Consider the following 18,448-nt stretch of genomic DNA (forward strand, 5'->3'; position numbering starts at 1 on the left):
GCAGTGAAGTGTCGAGGAACACCCAGACTCCGGAAAGATTCTGAAGGAGGGACTAAGCAATCAGCTGACAGATGGTGGTGGATGAGTAAGGAAGAAGCAGATATGGCTTCATAGTTAGGACTAAGCAAGTAAGACAGAGCTGCAATTACCTGGAACAGGGTAGACTGGGAGGCAAGCCAGGTGGAGCTCAGCCTCACACATGGTGAATGTGCGGTGCTATGAGACAGTATAGATAAGCGACTAAACTCGGTGCTTACAGAAGAAGGGGCTATATCTCACAGGTAATATTTTATATTCTAGACTAGATAAGATCACTAAGACAGACAGAAGGGCACAAATGAGATGAAGATGAAGTCCAGACTGTGTTTTGTAGCCATTAACGAGGTAGGAATGAGCAGAGAGGATTACGGAATGCTATATGTGAGAACTAAGACATGAGTATACTTGGTCTTCACTAAGGGACCAGGTAGGTCGCCCTCCCGCAGGAGAAAAAAATGTGTAGGCACAGAGTCAGATAGGTAGGTACACTGAACTTCAAGTTGTCTTCTAATTGCTTCTGTTGTCTTCTTCCATAAGGAGGACACACACACACACACACACACACACACCAGGGAATAGACACAGAGATCAACCAACGCTGTTCCAGCTATGACATAGAGAAGCCGCTCTGTCTTGGTGACATGAAGGAAATATGTAAGAAGTTCAGAATGAGATGGCTCCTGGCACCACTAAAACATCCTTTTCTCATAGTCACCATCACCTTCCTGAGCTACGCTCAAACCCAAACAAAGAGAACTCCAGTTCAAAATAATTGCAATGCCTTTCTGTCCCCAGGCTCCAGCACTGGACAGAAGGCATATCTGACCCAGTTGCTAACTGACAGGCTCAAAGACAGACCTTTGCAGAGCCTATTACACAATCACATCCAAGGGTATACTTAGACATGTACATCAGGGCAGAACTAGGGAAAATCTTTTATCCAAGACCAAAAACCAACAGGAAAGCAGGTATTTTGAAACAGTTAGATAAAGGGATTCATAAAAAGTTAAAAAAAAAAAAAAGCAGTGCTATTTAAGAAAAAGATACCTGGCATATAAATTGTGATAGGAGCGGGGGTGGGGGGTGATAATAAAATTTGGAGGGGAAAAAACAAACAAACCTTCTTTACCTCCAGCTGAGGTTGCTTATTGTGACAAGGCAGCCACTAGACAGAAATCGCTTATGTCATCTGCAGACAGTGTACTGTCCAAAAAGGAGACACAGAGGTAGGATAGTCAATTACTAAGCTCTGCCAAGCTAGTCCTCCATATTCTGACTTCACAAAAGATCTGTCCAATATCATAAGAAATTAGGGGCTGTCCAGCAGTCAGCTGTCTCTATAACTGTTCATGTTTTGGCCGCTATGCTTGGTGCTTTCTATATGCTCAGGCAGTGTTTGACTCATTCTCAGATTTCTGACGGGGTTAAGACTAGTTATGACCTCAGAATCAAACTTAAGTTGTTTAGCATTGAGAGAGAGAGGTTAGAAAGTGGAAGGCATGGTTTTCTGATGATATTAGAGGCTAAGTTCTAAACATGACTCAGGAATAGAATTATAAATATTTAAGTTAGGAGTACTTTATCTAACTGACAAATAGGATGGACTGGATGTTAGTTGCATAGCATACTGTGTAATTTACATGATTGTTATGGTTTTGTTCAATTTATGTCTGAGAGAAGAGTTGGTATTTTTTAAATTTGGACAGAAAAGGTGAGATGTACGGGGTGGTTCTGATGGTTGGACCAGGAATCTGCCTGTGAACACTGAAGGTACTGTTCCCCAATTGGTTCTTGATTGATAAATAAAGATGCTGGTGGCCAACAGCTGGCCAGAAGAGGCAGGACTTCCAGGTTCCCGCAGGTAAGCTAAGAGGCCAGGAGGAGGAAAAAAAGATTTGCTGTGCTTCAGAGGGAGAAGGAGCCAGCAGTCATGTGAGCTCTCCAGTGGAGTGTCCATTGCACTTCCCTGACGTGGCCTGGGGTTGGAGGCAAGAGGTTAGAAATGCAACTAAGCTGAGGGCAAATTTAGGTGCTGATCCAGGAGAAGGTGACTGCGCAACCAAGTATTGAGCTGGGAATGAAGTACCCGGCCATTGAGCTAAAATGCATATTAAAAATAAGCCAGGCTGGACGTGGTGGCGCACGCCTTTAATCCCAGCACTCGGGAGGCAGAGGCAGGTGGATTTCTGAGTTCGAGGCCAGCCTGGTCTACAAAGTGAGTTCCAGGACAGCCAGGGCTATATAGAGAAACCCTGTCTCGAAAAAACAAAACAAAACAAAACAAAACAAAACAAAACAAAATAAGCTAGTGTGTGTGTGTGTGTGTGTGTGTGTGTGTGTTCTATCCACAGATCCAAGGGAAGTAGGATGGTGGCTGGTAGCATAGTCCACCCAGAGCTTAAAGCAGAGTAGTAGAAACTACACGCTACACAAACCAGGTAAATACAGAATATTTGAAACTTATTTTGTTAAGATAGCTTTAAAATGACATCTTGAAAATCAAATCAGATGCTTCATACAAGTGAAAATGTGTCAGGGAAGGTTACTTTCTGCCTATCCCTTTTAAATATGGAGGAAAGAAACAAGATTCTGAAGTGAAGTGGTACTTGATCTCGCTCACAGGTTAGCACCCACAGTATGGCCCCAACAAGATGCTCCTTTAATGGCTCTGGAGTTTAACATAACTTGATGCAAAAATGAGCTTGAGCTTAAATGAAAACACTGGATCATTTGCCATTATAATGTCTACATAGTATCACAAACACTTTATAGCCTAAAAGTAGCGCTTACTGGACTTTCTTATAAGCACTGTGTACTTCAGTGTATAATGTCCAGATCAACCCAGATTATAATACAGGTTGAAATTTCAAAGGTTTTCAAAGGATCTTTATTTAAACTGTACAAAAGAATCTTAAGTCACTTGATGGTGGGTATCCATCGTAAACATGCCTCAATTTAACACAACAGATCGACACTGGCTATAAAAAACAGTAGAACTCTAAATTCACCTATTCAGTAAAGATTCTGGAATTTTTCTGGGTTTTTGTTTGTTTGTTTGTTTGTTTTGTTGGTTTCATGAGCACAAGCTGACCTGGAACTGTCTATGCAGAGGATTCTGGAATTTTTCTGGTTTTTTGTTTGTTTGTTTGTTTGTTTTGTTGGTTTCATAGGAGTACCAGCTGACCTGGAACTGTCTATACAGCAGAGAATAACTTTTAGTTCCTGACCCTCCTGCCTCCAAGTACCGGGAATACATTATGCATGGCCATACCTGGCTTGATAATTTCCTAAAAATCTATTTTTCAAAATAATATCTTTTTAACTCTACACACAGAATTTTCCTGTTCAAAGGAGATTCAGTTCCTCTTAGGTCGTTGTATCGTCACTGGAGGAGTATATAGCTAAATTTTTTTTTTTTAAGTAAATGAAAAAACATTTAAGAATGCCACTCCAAATCATCAATATCTTTACCAAATCCAACAAGCTTTCCAATTCTATGTTGCAAATTAACATATCCTCAAATAACAATGGGTGGAAGCAGGATGCTGAGTCACTGCTAACAGGGAGGGCATGGAAGAGGAAGGGCGGTCAAGGGGAACTAAGGAGGTCTGAAAAACCCATAGTGAAATATACTGTCTTATAAGCTTCTTACACACACACACACACACACACACACACACACACACACACTTGAAGTTACCCTACACAGAGGATTATGTTTCTTTCAGTAGCCACAGGTTGAAAAATAAAAAGCCATGTTAGGCATGGAATGCCTTCCTGAAAGCTGTTGATCAAAAATGTTCTACAGACTTCCTAAACAATATAGACCATTGCTCCTGGTTGCCTACTAGACCTTGATGAAGACACAACACACCTTGTTAACAGGACATGGAGAGCTCAAACTGATCTTGACCAAGCATCCTCCTCCTCCCTGGGGGCCGGCTTTCGGACTACTTGAAGGTGCTCGCTATGCAGGCTTCTATGGGAGGAAAGTCATCAACACTCTTACCCCACTGTGAACCCTGTGCACTACGATGATGACCAGCCTGGCAAGAATTGTCCAAGGGTGAATAGAATTATTAGGCATGAGAATTATAAGGTCAACCAACTGCTTTCTGATTGGATTTAAGGCCCACTCCAAAGGATGAAACCCATACTGGAGCTCTAAATGTAACCAAGAGCCCAGGTCTAGGGAGCTCACAGGCCCAGGGTAAAGTTACAACTCTCATTGTTCTCAATGGACATGCCATTGATAGATCCTCTAATCCATATGTCTATATACAGAGCCTATTGCCACTCTCACTCCTCAGAGAAGCGTCTGTGCGGTGGAGAGCAGCAGTTAATGCAGAAAACTAACTCCCTACTGGTCAAAGCACAGAAAGTGTCTACAAAGTGCTCAGTCACAAGGGGACATCTACAGCACATCCCTCCCTATAAGAGTCAGAGACATCACCAAGGAAGGGGAGACAGAAAGATTTTGAGAGCCAAAAGCCTGGGTTAAACAATGTCTTCAGGATATGACTGGACGGTGCACACACAGACTCACAGCAGCTCTGGTGCCTGCCTGAGATCAAGCCAGTCAGCATGCCAACATGCAAAGAGAAGCAACTCAAGAGTTGTGGAGCTAATGACCATCAATGGCTCCTGGGGAAGGGAGAGCCAGTGTTTTTAAGGGTACGGTCCCAGGTTGATCAACCATAATCATTGGATCAGCGTAAACCCATGCAAATATAAGTGCACAAACTGAACTCTGTAGATTAATAAAAGATACACAGGATACTGAGAGGGACATAAATCTGGGAGGAGGGGTATAATGACAATATATTGCATGTACATATAAAATATTCCAAGAATAAAATTTAAAGTCATATTTTCAAAAGCAGGTAGAGTGGCCTGGGTGAGCAGTTCAGTTGATAAATTGTTCTCTAGGCAAGCATGAGGGCAGACCTGAGTGTGACCCTCAGAACTACTGTTAAAAGGCCATGTATGGTGGCCCTCTCTTGTAATCCCAGTGCTGGGGAAATGACATCAGGCAGCTCCCTGGAGCTCACTGAACAGCCGGCCTCACCAAATCTGTGAGCTCCAGACCCAGCAAGAGATCCTGTCTCAAAATACATGATGAATGGTGCCTAAGGCTGACTCCTGACTTAAAGACACACACACACACACACACACACACACACACACACAGAGGCATAGAGTTACCTGGACTACAGTCAACATCTGCTAGAACCCTTCCTTGGGAACCCTATTAGGGTATTAGGGACCACACTGCTATAAGGTGACAATGTCAGCAGGTTCTTCAAGTGACATGTTCTCCAAACAGTTCCAAATCCAAGCACTGGCAGGCCTATCAGGCACACATCTGGGTTAGAGCTTAGGTTCCCCTACAAAAACCTAACAGGGGTTGGTAGGTTTGTTTCTGTTTCTCAAAATAGACAGCCTGGTTTCAGGCCTCTTAAGTCAGAACTTCCTTGTGTTGTGTGTTGTGTGTCCACACAACACAACACACAACAAGGTTGTGGCCAGTCAGAAGGCTGCTGGGTTCTGCCAACACTGATCCCCTTTCCTTGCTAAGAGCCCCTTCAGCCTTCATCAAGAGTTTACTTCTCAGGCCCCATGGCAGCTCTGGCTAGGAGAAGCTCTATACCAAAAGACTGCAGTATTTTGCAGAATCTACCAGGTCTACTTAAGGAAAAAGGCACAGGAATACAGAACCTGGAACAGCCTCAGCACGAAGCTTCCAGGCCAGGTCCTACTGTCACCTCCTGATTCTTAGGATGAAGGAAAAGCAAACCTCCAACTCACTGCAGGGTTTGAGTATGGGGAATTTTATTACAGGCAAACACAGACACTAGCACATCTAATGTGTTCAGAAACTACCACAGACCAAGCTTAGATCCCCCAAATTCATGTACAAATGTACAAGGTCAGATATGATAGTCCTTGTCTGGAAGCCTGTCACTGGGGTATAGGGGTGACTAGAAGATGGGACATGCCTGGAGACAGGATGGAAAGAGGAGGATAACTGGGGTTTGTGGACCAGCAGTCAGGCCAGTGGGGCGCGAAGGCAGACACAAGCTCCAGATTCAGTGAGAAACCATGCTTCAAGGGAATCACGCAGACAGCAATAGGGGAGGGCAACTGACAGCCTCCCTCTGGCCTCCACGAATGAGACACACACACACACACACACACACACACACACTTTCAAAAACTAGATTTAACAACATTCATCCTGATAGAAAAACAATGAAGAATATTTAGCAGCAATGTATGCTGCTATTTGTGCATTTAACCACCAAAATAAGTAAAGAGGACACACAAAAATTTTGCTCAGGGACCTTAGATTCTGATTGTGATATTTCAGTATATATAAAAATAGTTCTTCTATGTACTTCCATTTATGTTTTTCATAATTTCTTAATTAGCAAAGTATTCGAGCATAGGTCTATGTAGGAATGAGTGTTTGCATCATCTATGCTCTGTTCAGTTTGCAGCACAGCTGATAAGAGCCATGTTAAGGACCTGAGAAACAGCACACAGGGCAGTCTCTGCATCTGCTTAGGAACACCCAATCTGAAGTTGGCTAAGAACACTCCTCATCATAGCTCCAAAGCTCTCCACCTAAAAATAACCTGCTCTCATGCAATCTCTCTCCACAGATCAGCACATCATATATACCTTGAAATAAATTTCTTTTTTAGAAATATGCCACAAGAGATAAACATTTTTAGAAGCAAAGAAGTTTAATCACATTCTAACAAATCTTAGTTCAGTCATTATCCAGGGGCCTGTAGTTGGTAGTTCTGCTGGTGCAAAGATTATTTAGATGCACAGGTTATTTATAACACACGTGACTCCACAGCAACTCTAGCTTTACTTCTGAAAGCACTTTATTGAGATATATGCCACCCATCTGTTTTTTCTGTTGAGCCCAGTACAAAGCACCGAGCACTGGCACTAGAACAGAACCTTCCCTACCCCAAATTCCTCCCCTAAAGCCCTGGGCCCTTCCGCTACCCAGCCCAGGCACTCACCCTGGTTCCTATAGCCCTGGAATTAGTTGGCTTGCTTATTCCTAAACCTGAAGTAAATGGATGAGGTTTTTATTGGATTCACCCATGTACTCACAAGAACAAGGAGTTCTTTCCTTCCTACGGTTGAGGACTGCCCCAGGGAGGGACATTCCCTGACCACAACGTTTCCTCTTTAAAAGCTGAGAGGGAGATGGCTCAATTAGCATAGTGCTTGGCATATAAGCATGAAAACCTAAATCTGGGTCCCCAAGACATGCCCCCATGCCCCGCCCCACGAAAAGCTGAGCATGGTGATGCACCATCTGTAAACCCAGCCCTGAGGTAGCAGAGACAGGCATGCAAGAGCCTGACACGAACAGTATGGTACCCAACATCAGTCGTCATTCTCCTACACACCTACGCCTTGCATGTCGCCTTGCATGTTCATATACACGCATGCACATAGACAGTGAGAAAAACGTCCTCTCTCTGCTTCTGACACTAACTTTCTCTGCTCCAATCAAATTTTCAAGTTTTATTCTGACTCGGCAAATATCTTCATGGTTCTCTAACTAGAAAAAAAGATTATATTGGAATCAATTTAGTGGTATGAACTACTTTTGAAGAGAACATTCAGGAGACAGGAGAGAGTCTAAGTCTCCGTAGGCAAGCTGCACACAGTCAGTGGTATTCTAGCACAGGAAGTTGTCTAGCAGATGGCCTGGGACTGGCTGCTCGAATGTTTGAGCCACCTACTTGAAAGATGACTTACGTAAAAAGGAATATTCATTTACTAAGCAACCCAAAGTGACTTGAAATCTGTACAAGTCTAAAAATTATTAATATGGCTTTAGAGGGGATTTCTAAGCTTGGGGAAAAAAACCAAAAAACAGAAATTACCCTGACTGGGTGCCGGTCGTCAAGGGCCCCCTTCAAGTGTAATGTTATGCAATCTTCAAGGAAGAAGAGGCCTCAGTCCCTGTCCTCCTAACCCAACAGGACCTCGCCAGCCGCCCACTCCATGCCAGGCATCCCAGGTCCCAGGGAATCCACAGTGGTGCTGCACTTCCTCCGTTTACTAACTTCTGAGGGGGAAGACGTGAGGTAAATCACTGGGCGTGCTAGAGTCTCCAAGTGCTGAACACATGGACTGCAAAGCAGAGAGGAATGCTGGGAGCCCGGGGGTGGAGTCACACTGAGAAGACATCTGTAGATCAAAGGCTGACAGAGAGTAGGAAGAAGATACCTAGGAGAATGTTCTCTGCTGAGGAACAGTTAGCATTCTGATGTAAGAGAGGCCCACATATCCTTAGACCACAGCAAGGAGATGTAAAGAATATTCCACAAGGGAGTCAGAGCTCCCTGCAGGGTCTCATGGTCCACAGCACCGGAGCTCCTAACTAACAGGAAGCTAACTGTGAAGCACCAAGCCCTGTACTCACCTGCCTTATGCAATTCCTCTGTCTCTGAAAGACGACGTTTAACTTAACGTACCCTTTCTCACTGAACAGAAGACAGGAATCTGCAAAGTTTGACACAGTAACAGTCTGAAGGTACTAGGAGATACCTGGCTTAGGGAAGAGAAATTTTCTAGCTGTTCCAAATAGCTGAGAAACTTTCACTTGAGAGAAGAAACACCCACACTGCACAGCTGACCTGAGTCCATGAGTTCACACGAAGAGAAAGGGAAAAACTTCACCCTAATGGGAGTTTTAACCTCTGACACTTCTTATCCTCCTCCAGGAGAGCAAGTGGCTCAAAGGGACCATTCAGAAGGAGCAGGAGCAGGAGCTAGCAGCCATGTGGTTTACTCTGGATCCATCTTCCTCACCCACAAACCTGGGAAGCTGTCATTGTACAAATGAGCAAACCCAAACCCAAACACAGCCAGGTTACAGGATGTTAGGATCACACAGCCAGGTTATGGGATGTTAGGATCACACAGCCAGGTTACGGGATGTTAGGATCACACAGCCAGGTTATGGGATGTTAGGATCACACAGCCAGGTTATGGGATGTTAGGATCACACAGCCAGGTTACAGGATGCTGGGATCACACAGCCAGGTTATGGGATGTTAGGATCACACAGCCAGGTTACAGGATGTTAGGATCACACAGCCAGGATACAGGATGTTGGGATCACACAGCCAGGTTATGGGATGTTAGGATCACACAGCCAGGTTACGGGATGTTAGGATCACACAGCCAGGTTACAGGATGTTAGGATCACACAGCCAGGATACAGGATGTTGGGATCACACAGCCAGGTTATGGGATGTTAGGATCACACAGCCAGGTTACGGGATGTTAGGATCACACAGCCAGGTTATGGGATGTTAGGATCACACAGCCAGGTTATGGGATGTTAGGATCACACAGCCAGGTTACAGGATGTTAGGATCACACAGCCAGGTTATGGGATGTTGGAATCACACAGCCAGGTTATGGGATGTTAGGATCACACAGCCAGGATACAGGATGTTGGGATCACACAGCCAGGTTACAGGATGTTAGGATCACACAGCCAGGTTATGGGATGTTAGGATCACACAGCCAGGTTACAGGATGTTAGGATCACACAGCCAGGATACAGGATGTTGGGATCACACAGCCAGGTTACAGGATGTTAGGATCACACAGCCAGGTTATGGGATGTTAGGATCACACAGCCAGGTTACAGGATGTTAGGATCACACAGCCAGGTTACAGGATGTTAGGATCACACAGCCAGGATACAGGATGTTAGGATCACACAGCCAGGTTACAGGATGTTAGGATCACACAGCCAGGTTATGGGATGTTAGGATCACACAGCCAGGTTACGGGATGTTAGGATCACACAGCCAGGTTATGGGATGTTAGGATCACACAGCCAGGTTATGGGATGTTAGGATCACACAGCCAGGTTACAGGATGCTGGGATCACACAGCCAGGTTATGGGATGTTAGGATCACACAGCCAGGTTACAGGGTGTTAGGATCACACAGCCAGGTTACGGGATGTTAGGATCACACAGCCAGGTTACAGGGTGTTGGGATCACACAGTCAGGTTACGGGATGTTAGGATCACCCAGCCAGGTTACAGATGTTAGGATCACACAGCCAGGTTACAGGATGCTGGGATCACACAGCCAGGTTATGGGATGTTGGAATCACACAGCCAGGTTATGGGATGTTAGGATCACACAGCCAGGTTATGGGATGTTAGGATCACACAGCCAGGTTACAGGGTGTTAGGATCACACAGCCAGGTTATGGGATGTTAGGATCACACAGCCAGGTTACAGGATGTTAGGATCACACAGCCAGGTTATGGGATGTTGGAATCACACAGCCAGGTTATGGGATGTTAGGATCACACAGTCGGGTTACGGGATGTTAGGATCACACAGCCAGGTTACAGGGTGTTAGGATCACACAGCCAGGTTACAGGGTGTTAGGATCACACAGCCAGGTTACGGGATGTTAGGATCACACAGCCAGGTTACAGGGTGTTAGGATCACACAGCCAGGTTACAGGATGTTAGGATCACACAGCCAGGATACAGGATGTTGGGATCACACAGCCAGGTTACAGGATGTTAGGATCACACAGCCAGGATACAGGGTGTTAGGATCACACAGCCAGGTTACGGGATGTTAGGATCACACAGCCAGGTTACAGGGTGTTGGGATCACACAGCCAGGTTATGGGATGTTAGGATCACACAGCCAGGTTACAGATGTTAGGATCACACAGCCAGGTTACAGGATGCTGGGATCACACAGCCAGGTTATGGGATGTTGGAATCACACAGCCAGGTTATGGGATGTTAGGATCACACAGCCAGGTTATGGGATGTTAGGATCACACAGCCAGGTTACAGGATGTTAGGATCACACAGCCAGGTTATGGGATGTTGGAATCACACAGCCAGGTTATGGGATGTTAGGATCACACAGTCGTGTTACGGGATGTTAGGATCACACAGCCAGGTTACAGGGTGTTAGGATCACACAGCCAGGTTACAGGGTGTTAGGATCACACAGCCAGGTTACGGGATGTTAGGATCACACAGCCAGGTTACAGGGTGTTAGGATCACACAGCCAGGTTACAGGATGTTAGGATCACACAGCCAGGATACAGGATGTTGGGATCACACAGCCAGGTTACAGGATGTTAGGATCACACAGCCAGGATACAGGGTGTTAGGATCACACAGCCAGGTTACGGGATGTTAGGATCACACAGCCAGGTTACAGGGTGTTGGGATCACACAGCCAGGTTATGGGATGTTAGGATCACACAGCCAGGTTACAGATGTTGGGATCACACAGTCAGGTTACAGGATGTTAGGATCACCCAGCCAGGTTACAGATGTTGGGATCACACAGTCAGGTTACAGGATGTTGGGATCACACAGCCAGGTTACGGGATGTTGGGATCACACAGTCGGGTTACGGGATGTTGGGATCACACATCAAGCAAATATGGAATCTGAATTCAATGCACATCTGTGTGGCTCAGGCTGCCAGCTCGTAGCCACTGGAACACACACCTATCTGCTCATCAACAGAAGTGTTTACACACTGGAACACACACCTATCTGCTCATCAACAGAAGTGTTTGCACACTACTATGGTGACTGCCTGGATGCCAGAAGCTGGGGGAAGAAGGCCTGCAAACAGGAACAGTCAATGACAGCTACGATTCCTTTATAACTCTCTGATTACATGCTCTAAAGTTTCAAGCGTACATTTTTTTCTTTACAGTTTTTAGGAACTCTGTATTTGTAACTATGGCATTATAGTATATGCTGTGCATTTAATTTGAGTCCTTGAAATTATCTACAATAAAGTCAAAATCAAACGCCAATGTTCTTGGCATAAAACTACTAATCCTACTTACAAGAAAATACCTAAATATACTTACTATTCATAAATGTACTGTGGGAAACAAGCATATTCAACTAGTTCACAAGGCAACACTGTAACTCAGGGACTGTCAACCAGTGAAGTCATGAACATACAGAAGAATCTGATCATCTTTGAGGAGGCCTCCTATGTGACAGAGCCTATGTAGATGCTGTGGACAAGCCATACATGTGGCTCTCAATTCTCTAAAGGCCAAAACAGAAGGAGAAATACAATCAATTATGAACGTTTAATTGTCCACAAGGAGAGAAAAAAACACAGTTCTTCAGGGAAAACAAACTCCCTCTTTGCCCTCAGCTCTAATTTCTCATCCAGCACAGGAGAATGTGAGTCCACAGGACAAAGATCACACGAATTAAGCTCATTTCTCGAAAAACATCCCAAAAGAAACTGAGGTGTCCATCCAAGTTGCAACTCAGTGAGGGCCACCTTTATGAGGGTCAAGTAAACACAGACCAGGCTAAGGCATTCCAACAGGCCAGTTTAATCTTAGACAATCTTTAGACTATCTAGAAAAATGGACATGTTCTATTTTCTTCTAAATCACAATTTGTCCCAAGCAGAATTTCTCCCAAGAAGACAGATAACAATTTCCTGTTGTATACCTTGATTACAGGTATTCTGTGTGAAGTCTGAAGTCAATATTCTTAGCCATTTGCTTTTCTTATTTCTAAACGTGATGTGCCATTGTCAAGGTGAAAAACTAGTTTATACAAAGATCACACCAACACTGAAAAAGGTGGAACACATTACCCTGTGGGTGGCATTTCCTAACTATAGCTTTATTTGTTATGGCCGTTGTTCCTTGGCACTAAATCTGGAGGCAACATACTGGACTTACCTGTAAGTTTTGTATCCTCCTACCTACATCAGCTTGGATGACTAAGCAAGCCTGTCTCCAGGCCCTAGTCTCTTCCTCTGAGAAATAAGAGGAGGTCTATTTCTTTTAAACTGTGTTCCACGGCGCTGTTTCAGGTGACAGAGGGTATTTTCACTTTCATCTGTCTGTGTACTTACATGTAATCCCAATGAAACCCATTAAAAACTAGTGAAACGTGTCATATAAGATTGATGTATTATTTTCAATTTTCAGGAAGAACTAAAAGAAAAAGATGAGGCGTATACTCAAATCCTTGCTATCACATGCAAAATGAACAAAGAAACTCACAAAGTATCATTTCCCATTCAGCTGTTCAGGGTTCGGAATAACAATGCAGTATCTATTACAGAAACATTCGTGTAAGTAGAACTTAATTGCTCAAAATACAGCTGGAACCCCACCCCACCCCCATAGCAAATGGAGCTTAGTAAAGAAGAGTGGGCATACCGCACAGCAAACACTCCCAGGGCACAGGCTTCCCAGTGTCTCAACATGGGATACAACTGTGCGCTACTGCCATTTCCTTCACTGCCCCTGTCTCCCATCATGGTGTCTCTCATCTAGTACACCATGCTGGAACCATGCTATAGAGCATATGATGTCTACCTAAATATAAAACTAATAATAAATTTAGTCTTATCCCATGTCAGTGTCAATACAACTTGTGGTGGAAAGGAGTTAAGAAGAAACCCTATGTTACACAGGAAGAAGGTGAGCCTTGCTATAAAGCTTGCCCGGAGCCAAAGAGCAAGCTCTCTTTGCTACTTGAACTGGTGTCTCAGATCCCATAGAGCAGCTGCTTTCCTGTCCCCTGACTAGGCTCTGCACCTGTAGTAACTAATGCTGAACCTGTGAGCACGTAAAGAAACTTAGACGCATGGCATCCTGGGAAATGGTTACCAGATGGTTTTAAAGGAACTATAGCAAAGCAAGAAGGGATAAAAGATGGAGACAAGGAAATGATGGGCATGAAAAAAAAAGTGTGTGTCGAGGGAACATGAGTCACCAGGGGAGGAGAGCCATGGAGAGAGAGAGAGAGAGAGAGAGAGAGAGAGAGAGAGAGAGAGAGAGAGATGTGGAGCAGCAGACCCAGAGCAGGGAGGGAGGTGAGAGGGAAAGGAGCATGGAGGAGATCCAATCAGCTCTAAGTTTCAGGTGTTGTGAGTACTAGGAGAGCATTTGCTATACTTCGCACCTTAGCATCTGCAGCCTGTCAAGAAGCAGTCTCTAAAATGCAATACTAGATAGAAGTCATAAAGTAACAGGTAAAGCTAGCAATGAAGTCACTACCTTTCAACCTATTCAACCATCAGACTAACTAAGATCTAGAAAAGAACAATGTTGAACAAAGTATCTCTATCTCCAGGGAACAAAGTATAATTAACATACAAACAGTAAGGAAAAGGCTAACTCACAGAAAGTGAGAGAAAACTGTCCGTTTTAACTTACAATCATAAGGTAAAATAGATGTCACAGTTAAAGGTAGATCTTTGAAAATGCAGGCAAGCAAAGCTTTAACAAAATTTATTTGAGGGGTATAGATTCATTTGAAGAAAGAGAAAAATGCTTTCAGAAATATTCTAAGAATATATTGGAAAGAGAGGGTAATTATAGATCCAACATAAAAAAGACAATAAAGAAGTTCTAGCAAAATCTTCATAACAAGAAACTTCCACACTTTCATGGAAAGGGAAGGAAACAGAAATGCATAACCTGTCAAAGCTAACACAAAAAGAAATAGAAAACCAAAGTGGTCCTGTAATTAGTTAATATATTTAAATAGTGTTCGTAAAACTTAGAAAGATCGTTTTGTTAAAAGTTTTCTACTAAACTTCTAAGACTAGATCAATTTTACACAAGCTGTAAGGAACAATAGAAGAGTGAATATTACCAAATTGATTTTATAATATTAGAATAACCTTCATAGAAAAACCTGATGAAAACAAAGAAACAAAAAATTACAAGCCATTCTCACTTATAAAAAGAAGGTAAAATCCAAAGTTTTGCATTTTTCCTGATTTTAAAAGATATAAGAAAGAAATGTGAATATCATTAAGATGGTAAGTGATATTTACTAACTATTTTTTTAGTTAATTTGCAGAGGTTATAATTGTTTTAAATCTTGGAAAATTGTGGATTCACTATCACAGCATCTATCCAACACTGCTCTGAAAGACCTTACCAAAACATTATGGACAAGAAAAAGAAATTCTAAACATAAGGATTAGAAGGACAGAACACAACTGCCGTTCTTTGCAAATCACAAACATCTGAGATAATCACAGTCTACAGCTTATAATCTCTACTGCCGTGCTCTCCTTCTAGCCACTGCTCTGCTGGCTGGCTTCTTCCTGAGTATAAACCTCATACTCAGGAGCCCACTGCTGCCTGGCTCCCGCCTAACCCTAACCCACACTCCAATTCTCCCCTGGACTCCTCTGCATCCTGACCCCTGGCCTCACCTGCTTGGGGCTCTCCCCTGCAGTCAGGCTGACCCTGCTTGGGGGCTCTCTCCCCTGCAGTCAGGCTGACTTTTCTTGGTGTCCTCCCTGTTGTCTCCTTTCCTTCTTCTTGCTGAGCACAAGTCAACTGTCACTCCTTTGATTTCCAACTTCACATCTATGTGGTATTGCTCACTTTGGGGGCTATGAGTGCAAAGGATGTTAGGTGAACTGTAGAAGTACCGGTGATTCCCAAGCTTTTCTAGGACAAGTGAGGGTGTGTCAACATGTCAGAAACAGAGCTAACTCACCTTCCCACATTCCTATTCCCTACTATGCAGTAATTTATACCAGAAGCTGGGAGTCAGCTATGACTCCACCTTACCTTCATGCCTCACAATCAATCTAGCTCTGATTTATGCTTTTAAACATCTCTCTGTGCTGTAACTTCCTCTGCTAGAGTCACAAACTTGACTCTTGTGTCCCTGTACCTCAGTGCCCTGATTGCAGGCTGTCCCCAACTCTCCTAAATAGAAAATCTGATCAAATCTCTCCCTGGATAAAAACCTTTGGGTGACATTAACCCCGCCTAAGTTTAAAACTCTTTAAGCACATTCATACAGTCCTTAGGAAGAGCCCTTGCTTGCCCTCTCCCCACTGCTCCAGCCACTGGGCTCTGCTAACATTCACCCTTTTGGTTGTTGCTTCTGTAAAAATCTTGAGTGTCTGGATCCTGCAGGACTCTCTCCAGCGTACTGAGATAACAAGTATGAGCCATGACAGTATTAAGAACTCATCAGTTTATATATCCTATTTTAAATGTGCTTTTATAAACTATCCTATTGTAACGCACTTAATTTTATTATGGAATGACTGAGTTATAGTCCTCCATTTTGTAGAGTGCAGAAAGACCAAGCAAAAATATTATGTGGGTCATTTTTACCATCCATGAAGTTCTTGAAAACTAATCTATAAATGCCCCTAAAGAAGAGGCCTACAGTCCAGCAACTGTCTTCACAGGATCCACATTCCTTTAAGGCTCCAGTCCTGGCAAAACTAACATGGAGACATAAGCTGAAGTAACTGCCTAGTCCTTCCACTGAGATTAAACACTTACCAGACCAAAACTGAACTACCTTGCCAAATTACCAGTTCCAGTGCTAATCAAACATTACACGTGAGGCTCCATTCTGTGGAATGGAAAGTTTATACTCTGCCCCATGATCTACCCTACACTTAGTCCACCAACACGAATTGCAAGCATTTTTCTCTTTTTACACTGCTTTCTGCCAAGCAATGCTATGCCTTCAGAGCCAAATGCCACCCTTGAATCTAATTAAAATGAAGAAACTTTTAATAGCTGCAATAACTCTTAAGCGCTATACTCAGCTCTACCCTCCCTTCCCATCTTTCGCTCCTGACCATTTCCCTCCAAAGAAAAAATCCAGCGCAACTGAAAACCAGATCCTCTGAATTGCTAGGGAGTGAGATGCCAGCGAACTTAAGCTACAAAGACAGCTTCTAAGTAATGAAAAACTATTCATTAAAACGTTCGAAAATGAAAGCCCCCACCATACACATGACTTCTCTCTCCCCAGTCCTCACATGGACTTCCCTGCGGGTTCTAGGAATTTCAGCGATCTCTGAAACTACCCTGGTTAAGTTCATGTCAATGTCAGAGAGAGAGAGAGACATAAAAAAAATCACTAACTTGGAAGGTTATTTAGGACAATTGTCTTTCACTGCCTTACTCCTCCCACTCCAGCCAGGCTTGACCTAATATAAAATGTGAAACAGCCAAGGGCTGTTCCCTGGGGGCTCTTCTAGGAATCCAAGAGACAAACACCAGGCAGAATGCCCACCCCTCCCCACTAGAGGAGGAAAAGGGGACACTGGGTCTCCTGGCTAATCACCCCGCCCCAAGCAGTCACAGCTCCACTGCGCTCCGCACAAACCCGTCCAACTATTCTTGGATCAACTCACATCCCTGGATCACATCTGGCTATTCCCCCGTTTCTTGCCGGGGGGGGGGGGGGGGCGGGGGGGGCGCCCCACCCCCCATCCACCAGAGCTTCCAGGGAAGGGCTGAACAAGCACACAAACCCACCCACCTGGGCTGGGTCTTGAAGACCCAGGCTGGCGCGCTGCACCCCAGCTCCTCGGCAAGCTTCAGCACAGATGTTTTCGGCCTGCTCTCCTCCCCTCCAGACGATCTGATCCGTGAGGCGCGATCCAGGGCACTACCGCAAGGTCTCCCTAAGTCACCTCTGCGGCCCGCCCCTGCTCGGGCAGCTGCGCCCGCCTTCCCAGCAGCGGCTGAGGTCGCGCAGAGGCGCGGCCGGTGGCCCTGTACTCTGCTGTTGGAGCACAGAGGTCGGCGCTGCCCCTCGCCCTGGCCGCTGGGCTCGGCCTCAGACCCGCCCTCCAGGGCTCACCCGCCCGCGGAGTCCCAGCCGCCGCGAGCAGAGCCGAGCGAGCGAGCGAGCGGGCGAGCGAGCGAGCGGGCGGGCGGGCAGTGTGGCCTGCAGCCTACAGCAGGCGGTTCCCTTCCTTGTGGTCGCAGTCCCTCCTCCTCTTCCCTGGTGTGTCGGCTCCGGGAAGCTCAGGTAGGGACCGCCGCCCGGGAGAGCCTGCCCACAGCCTCTAAGCTGAGATTCTCCAAGGAGAAGTAAGGGATCCTGGCCGTAGCATGAGCGGCGCACACAGGCTCCTGCAAGGTCCTAGAGTGGCCTTGTGCTCAAGCCCTCTCCTTGACAACTTTTAAACGGCCAGCACGCTGCTGCTGAGGAAACTCACTAAGGCAAAAGGCATGCTCTTGCAGTCTTGGCTGCTGCAGAAGGGCTCGCTATCCCTAAAGCAGAGCGAGTCTTCGTACTTACACCCCAGTGGGTATGAGCTGGGGCTGTGCTCTGCTGACCACTTAGAAGCGTGGCTTCCCATTCTGACCAGCCTTGAAGGGTAGAGCAGGACTGCAGAGACAGACCTTCCCCAGACAAATACACACTTCTGACATGCTCCTGATACTGCTGGGGAACTATGAGGAAGGCTCTGATGGAGATTCAAAAGGAAACTAACTTCTAAAATGTACACCCCCTGTTCTCACCTGGAAGAGGACTTTACTGAGCAGGGCTGTGATAAACAAAACTGGTGTT

The 18,448-nt window shown here is 45.0% G+C and overlaps 1 protein-coding gene and 1 pseudogene across 4 annotated transcripts in view; one reads left to right on the forward strand and one right to left on the reverse strand.

The window, feature by feature from the left end:
- The window catches only part of Osbpl1a (oxysterol binding protein like 1A), a 195,539-nt gene that overhangs the window by 84,996 nt on the left and 92,095 nt on the right, over positions 1-18,448 (reverse strand). Inside the window, exon 1 of one of the 4 annotated variants that reach the window (XM_021150449.3) lies at positions 17,408-17,667. The exons of 2 other annotated variants lie outside the window; for them this stretch is intronic. The gene's annotated coding sequence lies outside the window, so the exon portion shown is untranslated. Of the gene's footprint in view, positions 1-17,407; positions 17,668-18,448 lie in introns of those variants that run through there. One more of the 4 variants, XM_021150448.3, reaches the window with a different exon arrangement.
- Positions 4,624-17,968, forward strand: LOC147000219 (uncharacterized; annotated as a pseudogene).

Source organism: Mus caroli, unplaced genomic scaffold, assembly GCF_978045245.1.
Source record: "Mus caroli unplaced genomic scaffold, Mus_caroli_1 scaffold_19, whole genome shotgun sequence".
Taxonomy (NCBI): Eukaryota; Metazoa; Chordata; class Mammalia; order Rodentia; family Muridae; genus Mus; species Mus caroli.